The 23,617-nt window shown below is 37.7% G+C and overlaps 1 protein-coding gene and 1 pseudogene across 4 annotated transcripts in view; one reads left to right on the top strand and one right to left on the bottom strand.

The window, feature by feature from the left end:
- LINGO2 (leucine rich repeat and Ig domain containing 2) overlaps nucleotides 1-23,617 on the top strand; it is a 1,356,204-nt gene that overhangs the window by 1,043,872 nt on the left and 288,715 nt on the right. For 2 of the 4 annotated variants that reach the window (XM_081497679.1, XM_081497708.1), the window contains one exon: nucleotides 20,059-20,134. The exons of the other annotated variants lie outside the window; for them this stretch is intronic. The gene's annotated coding sequence lies outside the window, so the exon portion shown is untranslated. The remainder of the gene's footprint in view (nucleotides 1-20,058; nucleotides 20,135-23,617) is intronic. 4 annotated transcript variants of the gene reach the window in all.
- LOC145516084 (uncharacterized) overlaps nucleotides 8,922-23,617 on the bottom strand; it is a 93,930-nt pseudogene continuing 79,234 nt past the window's right edge.

Genomic DNA, 23,617 nt, shown 5'->3' on the forward strand with positions numbered 1-23,617 from the left:
AAGTTCTCCAGGCTACATGGTTAAAGTGGTGAAAATGGCATTTGGCCCCAAGTTGGACTGCTTCCAAACCCCAGGATTTTTAATTCCTACTATCTTAATCAATTCTGTTGTTAGAATTTGAGAAGAGATTTTCTTCATTTAACATTTATTTAATTTCCAGGAGGAACTACTAAAACATGGTTACAAAAATATAATGCAAGTAAGAGAAATCGTTTAACTTACTGCTGAGAATAGCTAGGAATATATTTACCTCTTGACTGAGTGAAGGAAATAAGAATGTTTTTTTGCTCACCTACTACAACAGATTATCATAAGTTCTAAAATATGCACCAGTCTTTGTTTTTAATTTCCATAAAGCCAAGGACCATGCCTTGCATTTCTTTTGTGACATCTCATTGTGTTTAGTATAGTGCCCTGCAGAGTAAAGTGGTCAAAAAACACTTGTTGACAGAATTTCTCACTGGGCATCTGTCAACATCCTACAGTGTACTTTTAAGATTTAATGACACTGTACTCTCAAAGAAAGAAATGTGCATCTGTTCTAATGCCCCATGAAAATCAATATATGTACTATAATGACTTGAAAACATCCATTTATTTTTTTCTGCTTTACTTTTCCCACCTGTTTATAGAGGAAAATAACAACTATGTATTCTTTTTCTCTTTTTAGCAAGTTGAAACATGAGGAAGTTAGATTTGATAGTTGTTCTGAAAATACTTACTTGTTACTTTTCATGTTAACATGTAGCTTATAGAACTTTTATTTTTAAATGCTAGCTTCTTTTGTTTGGTTGTTTTGAATACAGGGAACATGGCACCATCTATTTAAGTTACTCTAAATTAACACACAATCTACATCTTGAGGGCTTTTCCAATGGCTCAGTGGTAAAGACCTGCCTGCAGTACAGGAGAACCAGGGGGTGCAGGTTCAATCCCTGAGTCGGGAAGATTCCCTCGAGGAGGAAATGGCAACACATTCCAGTATTCCTGCCTGGAAAATCCCATGAACAGAGGAGCCTAATGGGCTACAGTCTATATAGTCACAAAGAGTCAGAAATGACTGAGCACAGCATAGCAGCAGCTACACCTTGACGTGACCACATTCCTGACAGACTCTTGATGGAAGTGAAAGAGGAGAGTGAAAAAATTGGCTTAAAACTCAGCATTCAGGAAGCTAAGATCATGGTATCTGGACTCATCACTTCATGGCAAACAGGGAAACAATGGAAACAGTGACAGACTTTATTTTGGGGAGCTCCAAAATCACTGCAGATTATGACTGCAGCCATGAAATTAAAAGACGCTTGCTCCTTGGAAGAAAAGTTATGACCAACCTACACAGCATATTGAAAAGCAGAGACATCACTTTGCCAACAAAGGTCCGTCTAGTCAAAGTCATTGTTTTTCCAGTAGTCATATATGGTTGTGAGAGTTGGACTATAAAGAAAGCTGAGCACTGAAGAATTGATGCTTTTGAACTGTTGTGTTGGAGGAGACTCTTGAGGGTCCCCGGACTGCAAAGAGTTTCAACCAGTCCATCCTAAAGGAAATCAGTCCTGAAAGTCATTGGAAGGACTGATGCTGAAGCTGAAACTCCAGTACTTTGGCCACCTGATGCAAAGAAATGACTCATTGGAAAAGACCCTGATGCTGGGAAAGATTGAAAGTGGGAGGAGAAGGGGACGACAGAGGATGAGATTTTTGGATGGAATCACCAACTCAATGGGCATGAGTTTGAGCAAACTCCGGGAGTTGGTGATGGACAGGGAGGCCCGGCATGCTTCAGTCCATGGGGTCGCAAAGAGTCAGACACAACTGGGCGACTGAACTGAACTTATATGGATGTAATGAAATACCAGGATCCCCTCATTTTGTATAGTGCTCACTATGTCCCTCAAATGCTGTTATTAATCTCCTCACTGGTATAAAGTAGGTGTTGAAGGAAATAGTTTTTAAAAATATTTTGGCCCATTTATTTATTTAACTTTTTGGCCATGGGGCATGTGGAATCTAATTTCCCAACCAGGAATTGAACTTGTTCCCCCTGCAGCAGAAGCACTAAGTCTTAACCACTGGACCAGTAGGGTAGTCCCTCTGAGGTTTTTAATAGAGTGGCATTTTCTGATACTATTATATTGCATAATATATATCTACTATTATATATATATATTATGGCATGATATACATCTCTGAGTACATACATACTATATATAATGCTATATGTAGTAAAATAGAACATGTATTTTTACTGATTGCTCTAATTTGATTGGATTTTGTCTTGAAATATGACTCATGATTCAAGGTCAGAATAATGTTGGCTTAGAATGGAAGTACAACCTGCTGAGTTCTCTCAACCATAGTTCCCACTTTAAAATAATTTACTATTCATTTGTGAATTTTGGCATTATGCTCAGGGTGTTCTTTAGTATATGCTAAGGCCATTTCAAAAGTGGTATGCTATTTTCAGAGCAAGATGTTTACAATGTGGTTTGTTTCAAAATTTGTTGACTATGATTTCTTAACCTCATTCCATCTATATTATTATCTCTGTATAAACCATTTCCAAAATTCTTTTAAGAATATAAAAAAAATCTACTTTAAAAACTCTCATTATAAGTATGTGTGCCTGTTCTCAAAATTATCCATTTCCAGAACACACAAAATTACATGATCTCAGAGAGATCTAAAATTTTAGACTTGAAAGAAACTTGTGAGTCATCTATGTAACTGTAGATTTTACAAAAAATGCAGAAACTGAGGTTCAGAAAGATTAAATGAATTGTCCAAGGTCACATAGCTATTTAGTGATAGAACTTATATATGAATCAAGATCTCCTCTTGCTTTAATATTCCATCCTCTCTCCTACTCTTCTTTCTGCTCTGTTATTTCCCCAATGAGATCAACTTCAGATATACAATCTCACCCATAATCTCTGTGCTATTCTGCAGTTCTGTTGTTTGCTATAGGGCTTCCCAGGTGGCTCAGTGGTAAAGAACCTGCCTGCCAACGCAGGAGAGGCAGGAGATTCAGGTTCAATCCCTGGATTGGGAGGATCCCCTGGGAAAGGGAATGACAACCCACTCCAGTATCCTTGCCTGGAAAATGCCATGGACAAAGGATCCTGATGGGCTACAGTCCATAGGGTTGCAAAGAGTCAGACATGACTGAGCATGCACGCATACGTAGGCACTTTTCAGATTGCTACACCTTCTAGAAGAACTGACCCTTTTATCATTATGTATTATCCCTCTCTGTCTCTGATTTGTTTTTAAATTTTGAGATTTATTTTCCCTGTTATTAATATATATTAGTGTGCTGTTATATTACTTTATTTTATATATCAGATATAAATAGATAATACATTAACTTATTTATTGTAGGGGAGGAAAATTTTCCTCTACTCTTCTAGGTTCTTTTGGCTGGTCTGTTAGTTAAGTTGACCTAAGAGTAATGAAAAGAAAAAATGATGTATGTACAGGAAATCCACAGAGACAATGAGAGGTTCCCTAACAGGCAAGCAATTGAGGCTCATATGCCATTCTGAGCTAAGGAAAGAGATAGGAGTGTGCAGTTTCAGGAGAAACGAAGACAATTCACAACAAGATGGGAAGAGCAAATATTTGGTAAACAAATGCTCGCCTTGCCATTCAGAGACGGTAGACACAGAGAGGACTTTGAACAAATAGGCCCTGCCAGCTTCCCCCTAGCTTACTACACCTGGCCCATGTTTTTTAATCTCTTGTGATAGTTTTCTCCCTGTACCAGGTCATCTATCTAAATTATTTTAGCCAGTTAAGGTGAAGGTAAAAAACAAAACAAAACACCTTTTTCCTGAGTCTTTTGTCCTGAACTTCAGGTCAATGTAATTCACATGCAAAAGTGACATTTTGGGGGGAGGATTACTCAGAGCCCCTTCAATATATGGTTACTATAACCATTTTTACTTTAACTCTTAGGAAAATATAATCAAAAATAAAATATTCTGCCAACCCAGAAAAAATTCTCCACAAAGAGAGATGAGAGAACAGTTTTGTCACTGAATAATTGAAACCAGACTGTGATGCGTATCACAGGCAATCTTCTGAGACTGCAAAAACAGAAAGAAATCTCAGCCTTTTGTATAACCAGGAGGTACAATCCATAGCCTGCATGTTTTCAGGATAAATGATAACTAATTCTCACATAAGAGGACTTAATATCTGTCACACAGAGTTCATCCTAAATCGGCCTGATAACTAGGGTGACAATCTGTGTTTCCTAAGTGCTTTTATCCAAATGAGAATTAAACTCCTCATATCTATAGGACAGGAGGTAGCTTTGCACCATCCTGAGAAATTCAGGCTTCTGTCCTTCAATGGAAGCTGGGGATAGAGGTGTTATCTTCTTTGATGATTTAGTTTCAAAGAGAAGGCAGCCAGGTCCTTGCGAAAAAAAGTTCCTAGTTTCTTCAACGCTGCCAAGAGGCTTGTTTAACTTTCAAAAAGATGTACATATTGCTCAAAGGGGCAGAAAAAGAATCACAAATAAAAGTTTTCTAAAGTAATTCTCTAAGCAAAGGGAGGGGAATGGAAAAGTCTCCCTTTTTACACCAGGGAAAATTCTTTTTCTTTTTAATCTGTGTTTACCCTTAGAGAAAGGGAGAAGGCACCTTATTACTTCCAGGTGGAGGTAACCTCTAGGCATATATTGACTGGGTTGGGGAGGTTCCTCTCTTGCTAGATGGAGATGGGCATTCCTGTTCCCCACTTGTTCTCCACTGACCCCACAGTAGGCATGGCTTCGCCACCACTGGGTAATGGTAGATGTCCTGACTCTCCACCAGTCCTCTGACAACCCCTCAAAGGGAAGAGGCACCTCATTACTGCCCAGTGGGGGTGGAAGAACCAGCTCCTCACAGGGTCTCCACTGGCCTCTCCTTACTGACTAATAGAGATGAAAACCTCAGCTCCCTGTGTGACTCCACTCTGGGGAGGGTGTTGGCTTTGTTACAGTCCCGACAGGATAGCTGCCTGGCCTCTCCATTCAGCCTTTGCTGTCATGAGTACAGGTGGGGCTAGAGGTTTTTCTGTAGTCTTTGCCTGGAGCAGAACCATTATTTTCTTCAAACTTCCTGTCTTGCTAAGCTGCCCCTTGCCTGGTCCTTTCACTGGAGGGCAGACTTTTAAAAAGAAAATATTTATTTAGTTGGCTGGATGGGGTCCTAGTTGCGGCATGTGGGATCTTTCATTACATCACACAGACTCTCTAGTTGTGGCTCACTGGCTTAATTTCTTCTTGGCATATGGGATCTTAGTTCCCCGACCATGGATCAAACCTGTGTCCCCTGCATCCCTGAGGGCAGACTTCTGTTGGCACTTTTTTGGTCTGCACCTGTTGTTGGTGTTCCTGTGCTACTGGGTTCTTCAGCTCCAAATCTACATATATCAGGGAAAAGAAAACCCATCCTGTCTTTCAAACTTTTATGTTCACTTTGTGTATATTCTATGGGATTTTTAGTTGCACTTAGAGGAATAAGGGAAAGTACGTCCATTCCATCTTCCTAGAAACAGACATCTCTGCATATTTTGAAAAGAGTGGCATGGAAGTCACTGTGTTATGAGAACTCAAAAAGATGTTACCAACATGCCAAACCCTTTAATTTCCTAACCACAAATTTGTAAGTTCCATGAGGACAGGGGCTTCAACTATTACTCACTTTTAGTCAACGTTCAGTTTCTTCCCACAGTGAGAAAACAGAACTACAGAACTTTTTTTTTTGTTTCTTGTCTTTATAGTCAGATTTTTTCATGTCTGAAAGTGAATGTTAAATTGAAGCATAATAGTCATGGCACCCAAACATTGCCCTTCCCATCAGAATATTTGTAGCACTTTTGTCAAAAACTTAAAATAATTTTTAGATCAAAGAAAAAGTGCCCCCTTTTGTTTGATTAAAATTGCCTATTCCTTCTTTTACTTCAAGAAAGAATTTTAAAGGATTTCTTCTTTAAATTATTAAACAAGTCAAGTTAATGGTAATGATAGGGAATGATAACTCATTTTTTTCTTTAATGAGAACAGTAAGTAAAAATAATTATTCTTGCACGCTTGCTATCTCATTTAGCATTGATACAAAATTCTCTCCAATAAACTCAAGTGGTTTTTTTTTTTTGCAAAGTTGAGCTTTAGCAGGATTATTATTTCCATTAGGCCGTGGAGTTTGATTATTCAATTAACCTACTTCAATCCAGAAAAATTTCTTATGGCCCATTATTTTAAGGAACCTTCTTTTGCAAAGCACATGATTGTGAAAAAAAAGAAGAAAAAAGAAAGACTAGCCTATTACTTTCCTTCTTCTTTTATTCTTAGTTTTAAATCATTCTTGTTGCACTTCATGTGTAATAAGCCTACTAAACACATTTATAGCCACAGTTCAGAGAAGGCAATGGCACCCCACTCCAGTACTCTTGCCTGGAAAATCCCATGGATGGAGGAGCCTGGTAGGCTGCAGTCCATGGGGTCGCTAAGAGTCGGACATGAGTGAGCAACTTCACTTTCTCTTTTCACTGCCATACATTGGAGAAGGAAACGGCACCCCACTCCAGTGTTCTTGCCTGGAGAATCCCAGGGACAGGGGAGCCTGGTGGGCTGCCGTCTATGGGGTCACTCAGAGTCAGACACGACTGAAAGTGACTTAGCAGCAGCAGCATAGCCACAGTTATTATAAGAAACTTGAAAAATAAAGATTAATATCCTGATCCAAACTCAATCACTGGTCTGAGTATATCAAATACATTAAACTTCCTTTTCAGCATAGGAAAATATACTTTCACCAGAAGAAGTATACATTTTTAGGTCTAATTACTCTAGAGGGTTTTGGGTAAAACTTTTGGTAAAACTTCAAAGATTTTTCCTATGAATAAATAGCCACATGAATCAAATTAAGCTTAGGAAGATAGATAGATAGGTACAATGTTGAAAAGATATTTTCTAAAGTAAAATGTACTCTGCACCTTATTTTTCCTAAAAAATATCTTCCCACAAATCATATTAGTTAATATATGTAATTGTGCACATTTGTATGTGTCCATGTTGAAGCAACAGTTAGAACCAGACATGGAAAAACGGACTGGTTCCAAATTGGGAAAGCAGTATGTCAAGGCCGTGTATTGTCACCCCGCTTATTTAACCTATATTCAGAGTACATCATGCAAAATGCCAGGCTGGGTGAAGCACAAGCTGGAATCAAGATTGCCAGGAGAAATAGCAATAACCTCAGACATGCAGATAACACCACCCTTATGGCAGAAAAGGAAGAAGAGCTAAAAAGCCTCTTGATGAAGGCAAAAGAGGAGAGTGGAAAAGCTGGCTTAAAACTCAACATCCAAAAAACTAAGATCATAGCATCTAGTCCCCTCCTTTCATGGCAAATAGAAAGGGAAAAAGTGGAAGCTGTGACAGATTTTCTTTTCTTGGGCTCTGGTCCCATCACTTCATGGCACATAGATGGGAAAACAATGGAAACAGTGACAGACTTTATTTTCTTGGGCTCCAAAATCACTGCAGATGGTGACTGCAGCCATGAAATTAAAAGATGCTTGCTCCTTGGAAGAAAAGCTATGACCAACCTATACAGCATATTAAAAAGCAGAGACATTACTTTACCGACAAAGGACCATCTAGTCAAAGCTATGGTTTTTCCAGTAGTCATTTATGGATATGAGAGTTGGACCATAAAGAAGACTGAGCACTAAAGAATTGATGTTTTTGAACTGTAGTGCTGGAGAAGACTCTTGAGAGTCCCCTGGACTGCAAGAAGATCAATCCATCCTAAAGGAGATCAGTCCTGGGTGTTCATTGGAAGAAATGATGCTGAAGATGAACCTCCCGTATTTTGGCCCCCTATTACAAAGGACTGACTCATTAGAAAAGACCCTGATGCTGGGAAAGATTGAAGGCAGGATAAGAAGGGGACTACAGAGGACGAGATGGTTGGATGGCATGCCGACTCAATGGACATGAATTTGAGCAAGCTCTGGAAGATGGTGAAGGAAAGGGAAGCCTGGCATGCTAGAGCCCATGTGGTCACAAACATCAGACACGACTAAACTACTGAACAACAAATATTTTGGGTGAAGGGAGGACGTGTTCTAAGTAACACCATGGTCTAGAGTAGCTCTAGAAAGCTTATTATTTGGCTTTTCCTTTTAGATGATTAATAACTATCTCCCAGCTTGGTATTCCAAAGTTGATTGAGGCCTGATGTCTAATTCTAGTTTGTTTATAAAAATTGCTATTTATCAACACTAGCATTGTTACATAGGAAACCTACCTTTGGGTGAAGGGAGGACGTGTTCTAAGTAACACCATGGTCTAGAGTAGCTCTAGAAAGCTTATTATTTGGCTTTTCCTTTTAGATGATTAATAACTATCTCCCAGCTTGGTATTCCAAAGTTGATTGAGGCCTGATGTCTAATTCTAGTTTGTTTATAAAAATTGCTATTTATCAACACTAGCATTGTTACATAAGAAACCTACCTTCACTGACTGAATCAGCACAGGAACTTTTAATATGCATTAAATGGAAGTAACACTGCAGGTCAAACTTATACTCACTCAACTCTTCTATAGTGATACCTATCATTTTAGTTTTCCTTTTTAATCAAGTCAGGCTTTTATATATGTGTTGATTACATGATTTCCCACAAGATTTTTTTTTAAAGAGTTGAAAATTTTATTTTCACATTTCACAATATAAATGAAAATTGCTTTTTTTTTTTTTTGGTCCCATTACTTTCCTCCAAAACTACTCTTGCTTTGATAGGAAGGGGGAACAAGTTTTCCTTGTTATGCTCTTAGAAAATACCCAAGTCACAGCACCATGATCTTCTGATGAAGTAAAACAAGTAATGTAAAATTGATATAAAGAGGCTCCACAAGCTCTTTATCTTTCTGGTCAGGTCATTCCTTGCCAGGTGGGCACCATCATGGGACAGGCAGAAGGTCTCATCACTGGGGGCCCAGGCATCATTGGTATGTGGCCTTCCATAGGCAGCCTCATTCGAGGAGGCATGATCCCAGGAGGAGGAGGGCCCATCATTGGCATCATGGGAGGGTCCCCCCCCCAGGAGTGCCCCCTCCCCCCGCCATGTAGGGTGCTGGCATCATCCCAAAGCAAGGAGGACCTGGGAAACTGGGAGAAGGTGGGATCATTGCCCCTGCAGGAGGAGGAGCAGAGAATGGAATAGAAGGTATCTTTCCTAGTTGAAATAGCAGTTGTTTTATCAACCAGGCTCTGAGCCTGCCCTTCTATCCATTTCTGATAGTAGTCTTTCACATTCTCTTTGTGCTTCCTACCACTGCAGTGTGTCTTTCTCACAGATGCAGATCGTGGGTGAGGAATGTATCACAGTAGTCACAATAAAACAGGCATGTTGCTCCACAGGCTGTTGGCAGCTCTGTTCCCCATAGGATTGTATGTTGGGTGTTTTAGGGAGTGCCTTTCCTCTGTATAGTATACCTGTCATTTATATTAATGGAGATATGAAACATATATACTTAAGCTGTCACACTATCTGTCTTAAGAGAAGTATGCTGCTGCTTAGTCACTCAGTCATCTCCAACTCTTTGCAACCCCATGGACCGTAGCCCACCAGGCTCCTCTGTCCATGGGGATTCTCCAGGCAAGAATACTGGAGTGGGTTGCCATGCCTTCCTCTAGGGGATCTTCCCAACCCAGGGATTGAACCCAGGTTTCCCGCATTGCCAGCAAATTCTTTAACGTCTGAGCCACCAGGGAAGCCCCAGCCCTTAATTTGTTCTCCTAAAAGACTAAAGAGATCATTCCAGATTTGGATGATCCTAAGGTATTTTCCATTGAAATGGGAAGCTTGTTATTAATATTCACAGCAATGCAATTGACATGGCCTTCTTTCCAAATAATGTTATTTTTCAGCTTCTTTCCATGCTGAGTTTCATGAAAAAGATGTCATGTGAGAGACAGTTTTATAGACATTATTAGCATAGGGTTTGAATTCGACAGTATAAGGATGTTTTTGTACTAATTTTTTTCATGAAATATAAACCTTAAATACTAACACAAAATATTAGAGAACATTTTAGTATAAAGGATAGTGCTAGACATATAACTAAAGCAAGAAAAGCATCCTCTTGATAAGATGCCTAGAATTCAGAATATTTTGGGCCTTTTCATCATAAGCATGCTAAGGGTCATTGGAATTGAGTGTCTTGATGGTGTAAAATGGAGTTAATGGCCCCTTTTCCTTACTTATCTCACAGAATATGGTGAAAGATAATAGAACTTTGTGAGTAGCCTCACAAAATCATTACACGAATAGAAAGTTTTACTATATCTATGTGGGAATATGTCCTTTGAAACACATTAAGGAAGAGAGTACTATGTCTTAGAACTGAGAATACTATTTTATGCAGGTTTCCAAATGTATGACATTGCTGGAAATATTCATCTTATTTGCTCTTTAATTTTGTAAGTGAGAATAATTTCTCACTTCCTTTTCATGAAAATACCTAACATCCCTTTAACATTTCAGAAAATTTAAGTATCTATAATTTTTAATTTCAATAGAAAAATTAATTTTCCCACATCATTCCTCTAAAAGTTCGGTTTTACTTGGAAATGGTTTATCAGTGAATGACTTGTACACAGGGAAAAATTTTCTCCTACACGTAATACTTTTAAGCACATTTTCTGAAGTCCATCAACTTACAGGCCCTCTTCACCCTCCAATTCTATGATATCCTGGCACACTTTTACCATTTTTCTCTGATCATAGAGGTATCATCTTTCTCTCCAAGGCTAATCTCTTGATCTCATTATTCTCTATCCTCAAGCTTTCCACTGTTTAATCCTGATCAAAGCTTTTCCAGTGGTATATTGAGATCTCCGTGTTATGTATTTTCATTGTCTTCTATGATAGGAATTTAAGAAATATGATGAATAAATAATGGCCGTACTTGAAATTCTGATATTTGTCAAAATATGTATATATATATATGATTTTTTTCACTAGTAAAGTTTCTTTATTATCTTTTTGATTTGTTAGTCTAACCCTACATACCATTAAAAATAAGCAAGAAATTGTGATGGGAAAAATTTTGATGTCAAAATATATAAAGCATTCTTAAGGGTTAACTGTAGTAAGAAATATGTGAATGTTATAGAGAAAAAACAAAGCATTTTTGTTAAACATACAAGAAGGTGGAAACAAATTGGTACTCAAATTCATTTCCTGTGTGGAAAGATGAAACTTTACAAATGTAAATTATTTTATATATTTATTGCACAGTTAAAATCTCAACAAATACTGAAGTTTTCAATAATTTAAAATTAAAATTTACTAAAAATAGAAGCTGGGTGGTCATATTCAGTATATTTTAAGTTATTAAGGTGGGGATTTATCCTGCTGTTTAGTCACTAAGGCATGTCTGACCCTTTTGTGACCCCATAGACTATAGCCCGCCAGGCTCCGCTGTCCATGGGATTTCTCTGTCAAGAATACTGGAGTGGGTTGCCATTTCCTTCTCCAGGGGATCTTCTGGACCCAGGGATCAAACCCATGTTTCCTGCATTGGCAGGCAGCTTCTTTACCACTGAGCCATCAGGGAAGCCCAGGGATTTACCCTATCAAATATCAAATCACATTATAAAACCACTATAATTGAAACATGAGATATTAGGTTATAAAAGACATCAGACCTCAGAAATAGAACTAATAATTTCATATATGATAGAGATGAGATCTATTCCCTTCTCCTTTCTAATGTTAGAAACCTATCTACACTTTTAATCTTTGAGTAGCTTTCCTAGTGGAGATAACCCATTTTATTTTTATTTTTTTGAAGAGTCAATTTTTAATTAATTTATGAATTCAACCCTTTTCACACTTGAATTAATTGATTCCTGTGTTTATATAAATATAAATAATTTTTCATCATTCCTTGAATCTGTTGAATAAATTGCTTGCAAATTCTCTAATATAAAGTTTATTCCTTTTATTATATTGTCTGTTTAAAAAGCTTTTAAAGGAATAAATGTGAAGTTGAGAGTTTATTTGGTTAATATCTCATGTTTTTCTAAGAGATATTTTAATTGTTTTCACTTCTAATACAACCTGCAGTTGTGCAACTGTAGTTTTGATTTTCTCTTTAAACCTAAGAGAATTGAGAAGTAATTTTTGTCCGTTGTTGGAATTTTTGTTATTTTTCTTTGATTCCCTTTTTTTGATCAATTGTCTGTATAAGATGTTCTTTTATGGAAGTCAATTAAATTATAATTATTTCTGTTATCAGTTTTTATTAATGAACTATGAACACATGAAAAGAGGTGAATTATCTATTAGGGTAGTATGTGGTTCAATGTTTACTTTATTAATCTTGTTTAAACTCCTATGACTTAATTTTTGATTTTTTTTTACTTTGTCTATTAAAAACCTGAGAAAGAATGTTTTGAATCTTCCTACTAATGATGTATTTCTGTTTGATCATCATTGTATTCTTCACAGTTTTGTTGTGTACATTTTGATGTTAAGTTATTCAGTTCCCAAGTTTTGTGACTGTGTTACTGGATATTTTCTATTTACTCAGATACACTTTTTTGTGTGTGTTCACAATGTGTCTGATTTTCTGTCTAAAATTAGTACTCTCATTCCTGGAATTTTTGTTCTTCTTCTTTGCTACTCTAATATTTGTTTCTACTTTTATTTAAAGTGATTTTCTTGTAAACCATATATATCAGAATTTTATTTTTCCTTCTAAAGTTATCAGAGACTTTTTACTGGGAAATGTACCATGTATTTATTGCTATAACCCAAGATTATTTTTTATTTTCAACATTTTGGGAAATATGTGTACACTGTTTGAACTTTGCCACTTTTTAAAAATCACCTCTAACGGAATAAGAACAAAATGGTGTGTTTTAACTTTCTGCATAGTTAAGAGGAGGAATTTTGCTTACTTTTATTTTCCCCATTCTTTTCTTTTTAAATATGTGTATATAGGACTCCAAAATATTTTAAAATCATATTCTATTCTAAATCTTATTCTAGTTTTAAGAATAATTTTTCACACTTTTAATGCTGTCAACACATCTTCAGCTATTTTTTTAGATTTAACTTTATAACTAAGCAATTTTGATATTTATCATAAATAAGTTTGTAACATAGCTCCCCACTCTTTAAATGTAAATATCAAGCTACTTAAACATAGATTCAGATAGTATCTTAAAGAATGACACATAGATTTAATATTTTCTGAACTTTGGCTTTTTCTGTGACTATCACTGTGTTGCTTGTTAATAGAAACAATAACAGCCTAGGTATAAAGTTTTAAATCCCAACGTTTTCCCCTGAGGAATAAAAGATATTTAAACCAAAAGAAGGACTGTATGTGTAGAGTGATGTCATGATATTGTTGTGTGCTAAAGGAATGAGAGTGAGTCTGTGTAATTCCACAGGGCAAAACCAAGATCAAAGGTAGAAGCTATATAGAAAGTTGGATGAATAAAAAGTTGATCTCTTACACAGCGAGTGTTCTAAAGATGGGGGCAGAGCTGCCTTACAAAGTCATAAAATGTAGTACAAGTTTTCCTCCAGTGACTTTGTATCTCCTTCTTAAGATATTGTGCAGAGGGAATTTATACTAGATTGTTTTAAGAGTAGGGAACTTTCCCTTAGGTAGGTACCTGCCTCAAAACTAGAGGAGCCGTCTCTGTTATCAAGACTGATACATGGTTTCAGTTCAGTTCAGTTCAGTCGCTCGATTGTGTCCGAATCTTTGAGACCCCATGAATCGGAGCACGCCAGGCCTCCCTGTCCATCACCAACTCCTGGAGTTTACCCAAACCCATGCCCATCAAGTCGATGATGCCATCCAGTCATCTCATCCTCTGTCGTCCCTTTCTCCTCCTGCCCCCAATCCTTCCCAGCATCAGGGTCTTTTCCAATGAGTCAACTCTTCACATGAGGTGGCCAAAGTATTGTTTAGTGAATTGTAAATAGATGGAACCATTAAGATGAGACTTTACATGTACCCTTGCCTGGAAAATCCCATGGACGGAGGAGCCTGGTAGGCTACAGTCCATGGGGTCGATAAGAGTCGGACACGACTGAGCGACTTCACTCTCACTTTACATAAACTGCATTTATTTACTTATTTTTGAGAAAAAAATAAAGCCTTGGTTACTTTGGGTAATTAATTAATAGCCTGTTGCCATCAGAGTGTTGCATGCTTTTGCTGCATGTTGGATGGTGGAGGGGGCGTGGCTTGCATTTCAGGTATTCAGTAGGCGTGACTCCTTTGCTGCCATCTTTCCGTAGCCCTCCTTTGAATACTAGACAAATGCTAAACTAAGCATCCATACTGCTCACACCGAAATCCGCGAAAGGATTGTAACCAGAGCAAAAGCCCTCTAGTGGAAGATCTGTTTGTAACTCTATTACATAGTATGTGACTATTAACTAGGGGGATTCTAAATAGTTCTTTTAGGAGCCTTTTTATGCTTTTTACTTAAATTGCTGAGTTCCTAATATCACTTGGGTGGGTAGTCTAAATATTTAATGTTGACATAATAAAAAAGAACACCGCTTTTATTGTTAAACAACACATACCCCAACTACATAGAAGGGAAAAACAGAACAACTCTATAGATTCTGAATTTCCATTTTGGAAAACTGTCACTAAATGTGTAATGTACCATTCTCACTTAACTTATAGCTGAACCAGATAATGTGAAAGAACTTAGAGGAAAACAGCAAAAAAAAGCTGAACTTCTGTTTTATCCTTTACTTTGGCTCCTGTTCTATCTCCACTGCACAGTAGGGTGATCATAGTTCATGGTATTAGTAAAGTAGGACCAAAAGCTTACTAGGATTTAAATACAGCCTGTGACCTCAGGGAATTTCTGGATTTTAGTTCTTGTTCTGCCAGATCCTGTTAGATCTTTGTCAATTACCAGAGCTTCAAATTCCTTATCTGAAATCGCAGGGGCTGTTTCAAGTAATTATAATACTCACTGCTATACTGAGTACTTGCTATGTGCCACACATTGTGCTGAGCACTTTATATGTATTATTTCATTTCATCTTCACAACAACCCATATGTTAGAGATGGGACCCAACTGACACTACCATTAGAACGTTGTTCTGCCATATAGGAGATCTATATACCTGAAAACAATATAAATCTTAAAAACCAAATCTAGGTCTAAAATTTTATGAGAAACTGGCCTTGGACTAACTAATGTCAATTGCACATTGAATTCTCTGTTTCTGGTGAAAACCACCAATGAGTTAATTAACCACACTATTCCTGGGTCATTTGGTTTAATTCTGGTCCTTAGGTTTCATCTCCTCCATCATTCCTCTTTCTGTGGCTGCCTGTTTTGCTCTCTCTTATTAATAAATTTTTATTTTCACTGCATTTAAACTGTCACTATTATCCTTTATCTGGTGTTATGTTTAGCAAGTTAAACTATCCTCATAATTGTATCAAATTCTAGAAAAGTCCTGTTGGTATTTGATCTGCATTGCATTTTAACATACACTGTAGTTTGAGGAAATTTGACATCTGTAGTTATTCTTTAAATATTCAGTCTCATCGCACAGGAGTGCAATATATACCTGTAATTATGTTGTTATTTAAAGTATTTCCCAATAATATTTTATATCCTTCAGTATATGTTTAGATCTAACATATTCCTTCTTAAATCAATTTGTAGGTATTTTCTTTTTCTTTGCTAGTTTCTTTCTCATTTATTGGCCCTTCTCTTTTCTTGATCTTCTCCCTGTCCCATCAAAAGTAGACGTTAAAACACATTTATCTTATAAAACCCTAGGTATAGGATTTCCTGTACCCTAATTGTGCCGTCTCATCCATCCCAATGATTGCAACTACCTACTGTACATAGATAATTTCTGCATTTATACATTAACCCAATCTATGTCTATAATTCCCTGTAGTATTCTCTACCAGCTACCATTAGCACTCTCCAACTCAAAATATCCAGAACCAAACTCACTATCTTATTTCTGAGGATAAATTCATACATTTGAATTCCATATTTTGGTTAATAGTATTACAATATGTATCCAAATTCAGAATATTAGAGCCAGCTTCTCTCTCTCTGTCTCTATTTCTTCTCTATATACAATCTGCAGCCGGGTCTTTATGCTTTAAGTTCTATGAGGTTTCCAGCATCCATCCCGTTGTCTCCACCGTCATAACCACTACCAAAGTTCATGCTCTCCTGAAATCTTGTCTGGATTATTGCTTTGACCTTTAAACCTTTCTTTTTGTTTCCATCTTCTTTCCTGCCATCCCATCTAGCCTGATAACCATCCTGTTCTTCTTTCTATGGCACAGCATCATTTCAGTCTGTCCTGTAGTCAGGATGCTGCAATAGTCCACAGTGGCTCCTTGCCTAACTCAGTACAAGTTCCTCAACTTAGAAGTAAAGAGCCTCTTACTCCAGTTTCCTTTGCATTCTTTCTTTCAGGTGATTCTAGTCTTCAAGCCATTACACTATCCTGCATCTGGACTGTTCACTTCTTTAGAAATACCTGATAATTTTATTCCTCTATCCCAATTGGTCATACTGCACCTGCTCCCCTGAATACCTCCTTGGTCTCCTCTACCTAGCAAAACCTACCTACTTTAAAGGTATATGATATCTCCCTCATCTCATACCTTAATTTTGGAAACATGTCATGGTATAACAGGAATATTATTCTGTTTATGGACATGACTTTTCTTCATTTCTACGTATTTCAGCTCTTTAACTGCAGGGATTGATCTTACTCATCTTTCATTCTATGCAGTCTTTTGTGCATGTATAGAGTTCTCTAAATATTTATTAAAACAAATGATCAGTTCAGTGAGTTCAGTCACTCAGTCATGTCTGACCCTTTGTGACCCCATGAACCGCAGCACGCCAGGCCTCCCTGTTCTTCACCAACTCCTGAAGTCCACCCAAACCTATGTCCATTGAATCGGTGATGCCATCCAGCCATCTCATCCTCTGTCGTCCCCTTCTCCTCCTGCCCTCAATCTTTCCCAGCATTAGGGTCCTTTCAAATGAGTTAGCTCTTCCCATGAGGTGGCCAAAGTATTGGAGTTTCAGCTTCAACATCAGTCCTTCCAGTGAACACCCAGGACTGACCTCCTTTAGGATAGACTGGTTGGATCTCCTTGCAGTCCAAGGGACTCTCAAGAGTCTTCTCCAATACCACAGTTCAAAAGCATCAATTCTTCTGCACTCAGCTTTCTTTATAGTCCAACTGTCACATCCATACATGACCACTGGAAAAACCATAGCCTTGACTAGATGGACCTTTGTTGACAAAGTAATGTCTCTGCTTTTTAATATGCTGTCTAGGTTGGTCATAACTTTCCCTCCAAGGAGTAAGCGTCCTTTAATTTCATGGCTGCAATCACCATCTGCAGTGATTTTGGAGCCCAGAAAAATAAAGTCAGCCACTGTTTCCACTGTTTCCCATTCTATTTCCCATGAAGTGATGGGACCGGATGCCGTGATCTTAGTTTTCTGAATACTGAGCTTTAAGCCAACTTTTTCACTCTCCTTTCACTTTCATCAAGAGGCTCTTTAGTTCTTCTTCACTTTCTGCCAGAAGGGTGGTGTCATCTGCATATCTGAGGTTATTGATATTTCTCCCAGCAATCTTGATTCCAGCTTGTGCTTCCTCCAGCCCAGCATTTCTCATGGTGTACTCTGCATATAAATTAGATAAGCAGGGTGACAATATACAGCCTTGATGTACTCCTTTTCCTATTTGGAACCAGTCTGTTGTTCCATGTCCAGTTCTAACTGTTGCTTCCTGACCTGCATACAGGTTTCTCAAGAGACAGGTCAGATGGTCTGGTATTCCCATCTCTTTCAGAATTTTCCACAGTTTATTGTTATCCACACAGTCAAAGGCTTTGGCATAGTCAATAAAGCACAAATAGATGTTTTTCTGGAACGCTCTTGCTTTTTTTGATGATCCAGCAGATGTTGGCAATTTGATCTCTGGTTCCTCTGCCTTTTCTAAAACCAGCTTGACCATCTGGAAGTTCACGGTTCATGTATTGCTGAAGCCTGGCTTGGAGAATTTTGAGTATTACTTTACTAGCGTGTGAGATGAGTGCAATTGTGTGGTAGTTTGAACATTCTTTGGCATTGCTTTTCTTTGGGATTGGAATGAAAACTGACCTTTTCCAGTCCTGTGGCCACTGCTGAGTTTTCCAAATTTGCTGACATATTGAGTGCAGCACTTTCACAACATCATCTTTCAGGATTTGAAATAGCTCAACTGGAATTCCATCACCTCCACTAGCTTTGTTTGTAGTGATGCTTCCTAAGGCCCACTTGACTTCACATTCCAGGGTGTCTGGCTCTAGGTGAGTGATCACACCATTGTGATTATCTGGGTCATGAAGATCTTTTTTGTACAGTTCTTTTGTGTATTCTTGTCACCTCTTCTTAATATCTTCTGCTTCTGTTAGGTCCCTACCTTTTCTGTCCTTTATTGTGCCCATCTTTGCATGAAATGTTCCCTTGGTGTCTCTAATTTTCTTGAAGAGATCTCTAGTCTTTCCCATTCTATTGTTTTCCTCTATTTCTTTGCACTGATCACTGAGGAAGGCTTTCTTATCTCTCCTTGCTATTCTTTGGAACTCTTCATTCAAATGGGTATATCTTTCCGTTTCTCCTTTGCTTTTCACTTCTCTTCTTTTCACAGCTATTTGTAAGGCCTCCTCAAACAAATTAAATGGACTCCAATTATAGGAATTGGTGTTTCAGACAAAGAAATAAATACCTAATTTTGATTAGATTCAGAAGGTGCCTTGGTTAAAATAAAACCTGAGGTAATGCTGATTTCTTCATTTTGCCCTTTCCTGACTCAAATGTTAATTCTAAGGTGAGCAGCTGAGAACCTCTGATTACAAAACCCTGCATGTCAATGGGTTTTTCATTGTTAAAATGAGTTATTTGCTAGAAATGCATCATTGCACCTAGGTATTTGATTCAAAAGCTTTGATTTATGACTTAGACTGGAATTTTATAGGAACAATGTCATATTACACCTGAAAATGTCATTTATTTTCATTCTGTATTTAAATTACACTTATACGAAGTTACAGCAATATTTAAAAAGTAATATTCAGTACTTCCTTACATTAACCACGTTTTTTTTATCAGAGTAGAACTGGGTTCAAAGTTACTGAATGGGGAAACAACTCTGCCACAAAAATGTTACTGTTGAATAATTAATCAAACAAGAAATGTGTTCAGGTATATGGTTTTGTCTTTCTTTGTTCTGAGAATTTCATTTTTATTTTTGAAATGAATATATTCATGCCCCTGGATTTTCCCTTTTGAAGTGGGATTCATAACATATCTCAAAATTAAACCCATAGCACATTTTACAGAAGGTAATATAGATACAATTTTCTGATGAATGTGAAGAGTATTTTTCCAAAATGGATTTAAACTAGAATATTCAGAGGTGGGTGTGCCTTAGTGTATTCTGGAGAAAATAAGCAATCACTTAAAATAGTGGATAACTGGGTACAATAGTGAATGTAAAATAAAGTTGAGATAATCAAAGTGCCTCCTGACTCTATAGGAATGATCAGGGATTAATTTTCAGCATTTATTCATTTTTTTATGTTGTGAGAAAAAGCATTGAATATGTTAGTTTCACCCTTTGTCCAGAAATAGCTGCAGTTCACATTGCCTGCATTTTTAAATTCAGATCAATAATTGAGAATTTTAATATCCCCCTTTATTACTAGTAATTTTTTAAATTCCCTGAGTATTTCTCACTTGACTGCAAACCGCAAAATAATATGCTTTCTTCATAGAAGGTGTCTCTGATCCCCACATTTCCACCCACCCCCAGTCAGAGATGACTGAAGCAACTTAGCAGGCACACACACCAATTAGGAGAAATAAATGTGTCGTAATGCATAATTTTTGTTTGTTTCTGGGAGACCTTTTTCCTTTGAAGTGACAGTGTACTTGTTTGTCTTATTTGTTTTGCAGTAGAGGTACAGATTTAGCAAGGAAGCAGTGGCATTCACCTCTATTTTCCTGGAGATCAGTTGTGGGTGTTTATGAGGTATGTGATGGTGATTTTATGGGTCAGAAATCTAGGATTTAGGTACCTTATAGATAGGAGCAATCTAACCAACCCATGTGGGAACTGAACTTATAACCAACAAAACAAATGGGTGAACAAACAATAAAAAGATCAAGTTGGTTTGAAAAATAAAAGCTTCAACTCTTTTTAGGTCATGTTCAGAGCTTCTAGTCAGAACCATTTCTGAACACAACTCCAAATAACACTAGTATTTTAAAAATATTCATAGTAGTATTTTATTCACTAATTTGTACGTATTGAGATGAGTACCAGTTTTGTATTACTGATGCCAAGAGTGCCCTGTCTCGGGGAATTTCATTTTGTGTGATAGAAGACAAATAAACAGCAAAATGATTTCACATGGTTTACCTATTCTGAAAAGTAGTGTTACTTTTTTTTTAAGTATTACATAGCTAAATAAGTCTGAGAAACATTGTGTTAACATTCAGTCAGGCTTTATTTTTTTTTTCTTCCTTACAAGAGTACTTGGATTTTAATATTTTAATCTTTTTTTTAACATCTTCATTTTATTTATTTTTGTAATTTTTTTTTTTTAATTTATCTGGCCTTTGGGTCTTAGTTGTGGCACATGGGATCTAGTTCTCTCACCAGGAATGGAACTTGTGCCCCCTACATTGGGAGCACTGAGTCTTAACCACTGGTCTGCCAGGGAAGTCCCTAATATTTTGATCTGCGTTGTGAATCTATTAGAGGAAAATATGGTGTGTGGCATTTCATAATCTAATTAGTCTATGAAAACTTTGTACACAGTGCGTATCAGCTCAGCTCCATTTGTTCTGTAGAACACACTTGGAGACTGATTATCTATAATATGCATAAGTAACTATAAAGCATTGTTGTTGTTATTCAGTCACTAAGTCGTGTCCTATTCTTTGCTACTCCATGTAGTGCAGCACCCCAGGCTCCTCTGTCCTCCACTATCTCCCAAATCCATGTCCATTGAGTTAGTGATGCTGTCTAACCATCTTATCTTCTACCCACCCCTTCACCTTTTGCCTTTGATCACCTTTTTGATCAAGGTCTTTTCCAATGAGTCGGTTCTTCATATCAGGGAGCCAAAGTATTGGAGCTTCATCTTCCACATCAATCTTTCCAGTGAAATTCAGGGTTGATTTCTTTTAGAATTGACTGATTTGATCTCCTTGCAGTCCAAGGGACTCTCAAGAGTCTTCTCCAGCACCACAGTTCAAAAGCATCAATTCTTCAGTGCTCAACCTTCTTTACTGTCCAACTCTCACATTCATACATGACTGCTGGAAAAACCATAGCTTTGACTATATGGGCCTTTGTCGGCAAAGTGATGTCTCTGCTTTTTAATATGCTGTCTAGGTTCTTGTCATAGCTTTCCTTCCCAGGAGCAAGCATCTTTTAATTTCATAGCTGTAGTCACTCTCCACAGTGATTCTGGAGCCCAAGGAAATAAATCTGTCACTGCTTCCATTTTTTCCCCTTCTACTTGCCATGAAGTGATGGGACCAGATGCCATGATCTTAGTTTTTTAAATGTCACATTTTAAGCCAGCTTTCTCACTCTCCCCTCTTACCCCTGTCAAGAGGCTCCTTAGCTCCTCTTCACTTTCTGCCATTAGAGTGGTATCATCTGCATATCTGAAGTTGTTGATATTTCTCCCACCAATCAGACTCTTGAGAGTCCCTTGGACTGCAAGGAGATCCAACCAGTCCATCCTAAAGGAAATCAGTCCTGAATATTCATTGGAAGAACTGATGCTGAAGCTGAAAGTCCAATACTTTGGCCACCTGATGAGAAGAACTGACTCATTGGAAAAGACCCTGATGGTGGGAAAGATTAAAGGCAGGAGGAGAAGGGGATGACAGAGGATGAGATGGTTGGATGGCATCACCAACTCGATAGACATGAGTTTGAGCAAGCTCCAGGAGATGGTGATGGACAGGAAAGCCTAGCACGCTACAGTCCATGGGGTTGCAAAGAGTTGGTCGTGACTGAGTGACTGAACTGAACTGAACTGAACGTTGATTCCAGTTTGTGTTTAATCAAGCCCAGCATTTCACATGATATGCTCTGCATAGAAGTTAAATCAGCAGGGTGACAATACACAGTGTTGTCATACTCCTTTCCCAATTTTGAACCAGTCCATTGTTCCATGTCCAGTTCTAAGTGTTTCTTCTTGACCTGCATACAGTTTCTCAGGAGACAGGTAAGGTGGTCTGGTACTATCATCTCTTTAAGACTGTAAAGGGTATAAATACAAAATTCACAAGAAAAGCCACATATCTAGGCTATATTTCATGATAGCTTTTTGAAGGATGTTAAACTTATTTGCCAAAACACAACCATAATATAATCTTGATAAAAGGTCTATGTGACAGGTTTCCTGTAGGAAAATTTTAATTTAAGGAATATGTTTTCACATTGCCTCCAACAAGAAAAATAAATATATTGACAATTTGACAGTGATAATATGAAATTTTACTTGGCACTATTTTTCCTACTATGAGACCTTAAAAAAAGAAACTCTAAAATAAGAAATAAGGCAAGCCTATCTATCATTTTGAAATATAAAGGAATATAACTTGGGCCCCAAGTTAAACATCCATTCGTTATTTAGGCTGAAGAAAGAGGACGTATAAGGAAAACAACTAGTGGTTCTGATTATTAAGCTTCTTGAAAGCACAGATTATTTATTTTCTGCTTCCCTTCTATATGCCCAGGGCCTACGAGGGTGCCTGGTGCATAAAGTCATCCAAAATACTTCTCTACTTCAGTGGAATTTCAAGAATTGTCCTGGGATACTTAATAAGATGGGGCCACTGACTCGCCAGTAGCCCTTGGGTCAGGTCATCTTAACTCTGCAAAAGCCAATCCATGGTAGATGCCACCAGGAGTGGCATCCTGCCTGCCTGACTCTAATGACATTCAAAGAGGTAAATGATTAGATCTCTGGTGAATGGTCACCAGTGAAGAAAAGTTTCAGGTTGTCCAAGCCAATGTGCAAAGTGTGGTCAAAGGATATTTGCATTAAGTAACAATCAGAAGTAGAAACCTGATCCTGTGTCTGTACTGATAAATGATCTACCTGTGAAGCAATGGAGGCCCAAGAAAGACTTCAGCCTGCCAAAGGGGAAGAGAGGACATTCACGTATCAGGATCTTATAGTCCTCACCCAAGGTCCAGGAGGGAAAAATCCAATTGGAGGAGGTAGAGTTGTGGCCAAAGGTATCAGGGTATGAAATGATAGCAGAGAACTAGAGGGCATTCTTATTTATCTCTGTTCTTCATGGTGGAGAACGTGTTACTCAGTTCAGAACAGCCTTGGTTTTGATGACCTTAGGAGAGCAGATTTGCCAGCTGGGAAGCAGATTGGCCCCGATTATCAGGTTGGGTTCCAGGAAGATTCAGTCTGCACTGTAAGTACATACCTAATCAGCTTTGGTACTTCAATTTTCTTTGAGTCATTTTGAC

The sequence above is a fragment of the Giraffa tippelskirchi genome, chromosome 1 (genome assembly GCF_054371585.1).
Source record: "Giraffa tippelskirchi isolate mGirTip1 chromosome 1, T2T-mGirTip1v1.2.pri, whole genome shotgun sequence".
In the NCBI taxonomy this organism is placed as follows: domain Eukaryota; kingdom Metazoa; phylum Chordata; class Mammalia; order Artiodactyla; family Giraffidae; genus Giraffa; species Giraffa tippelskirchi.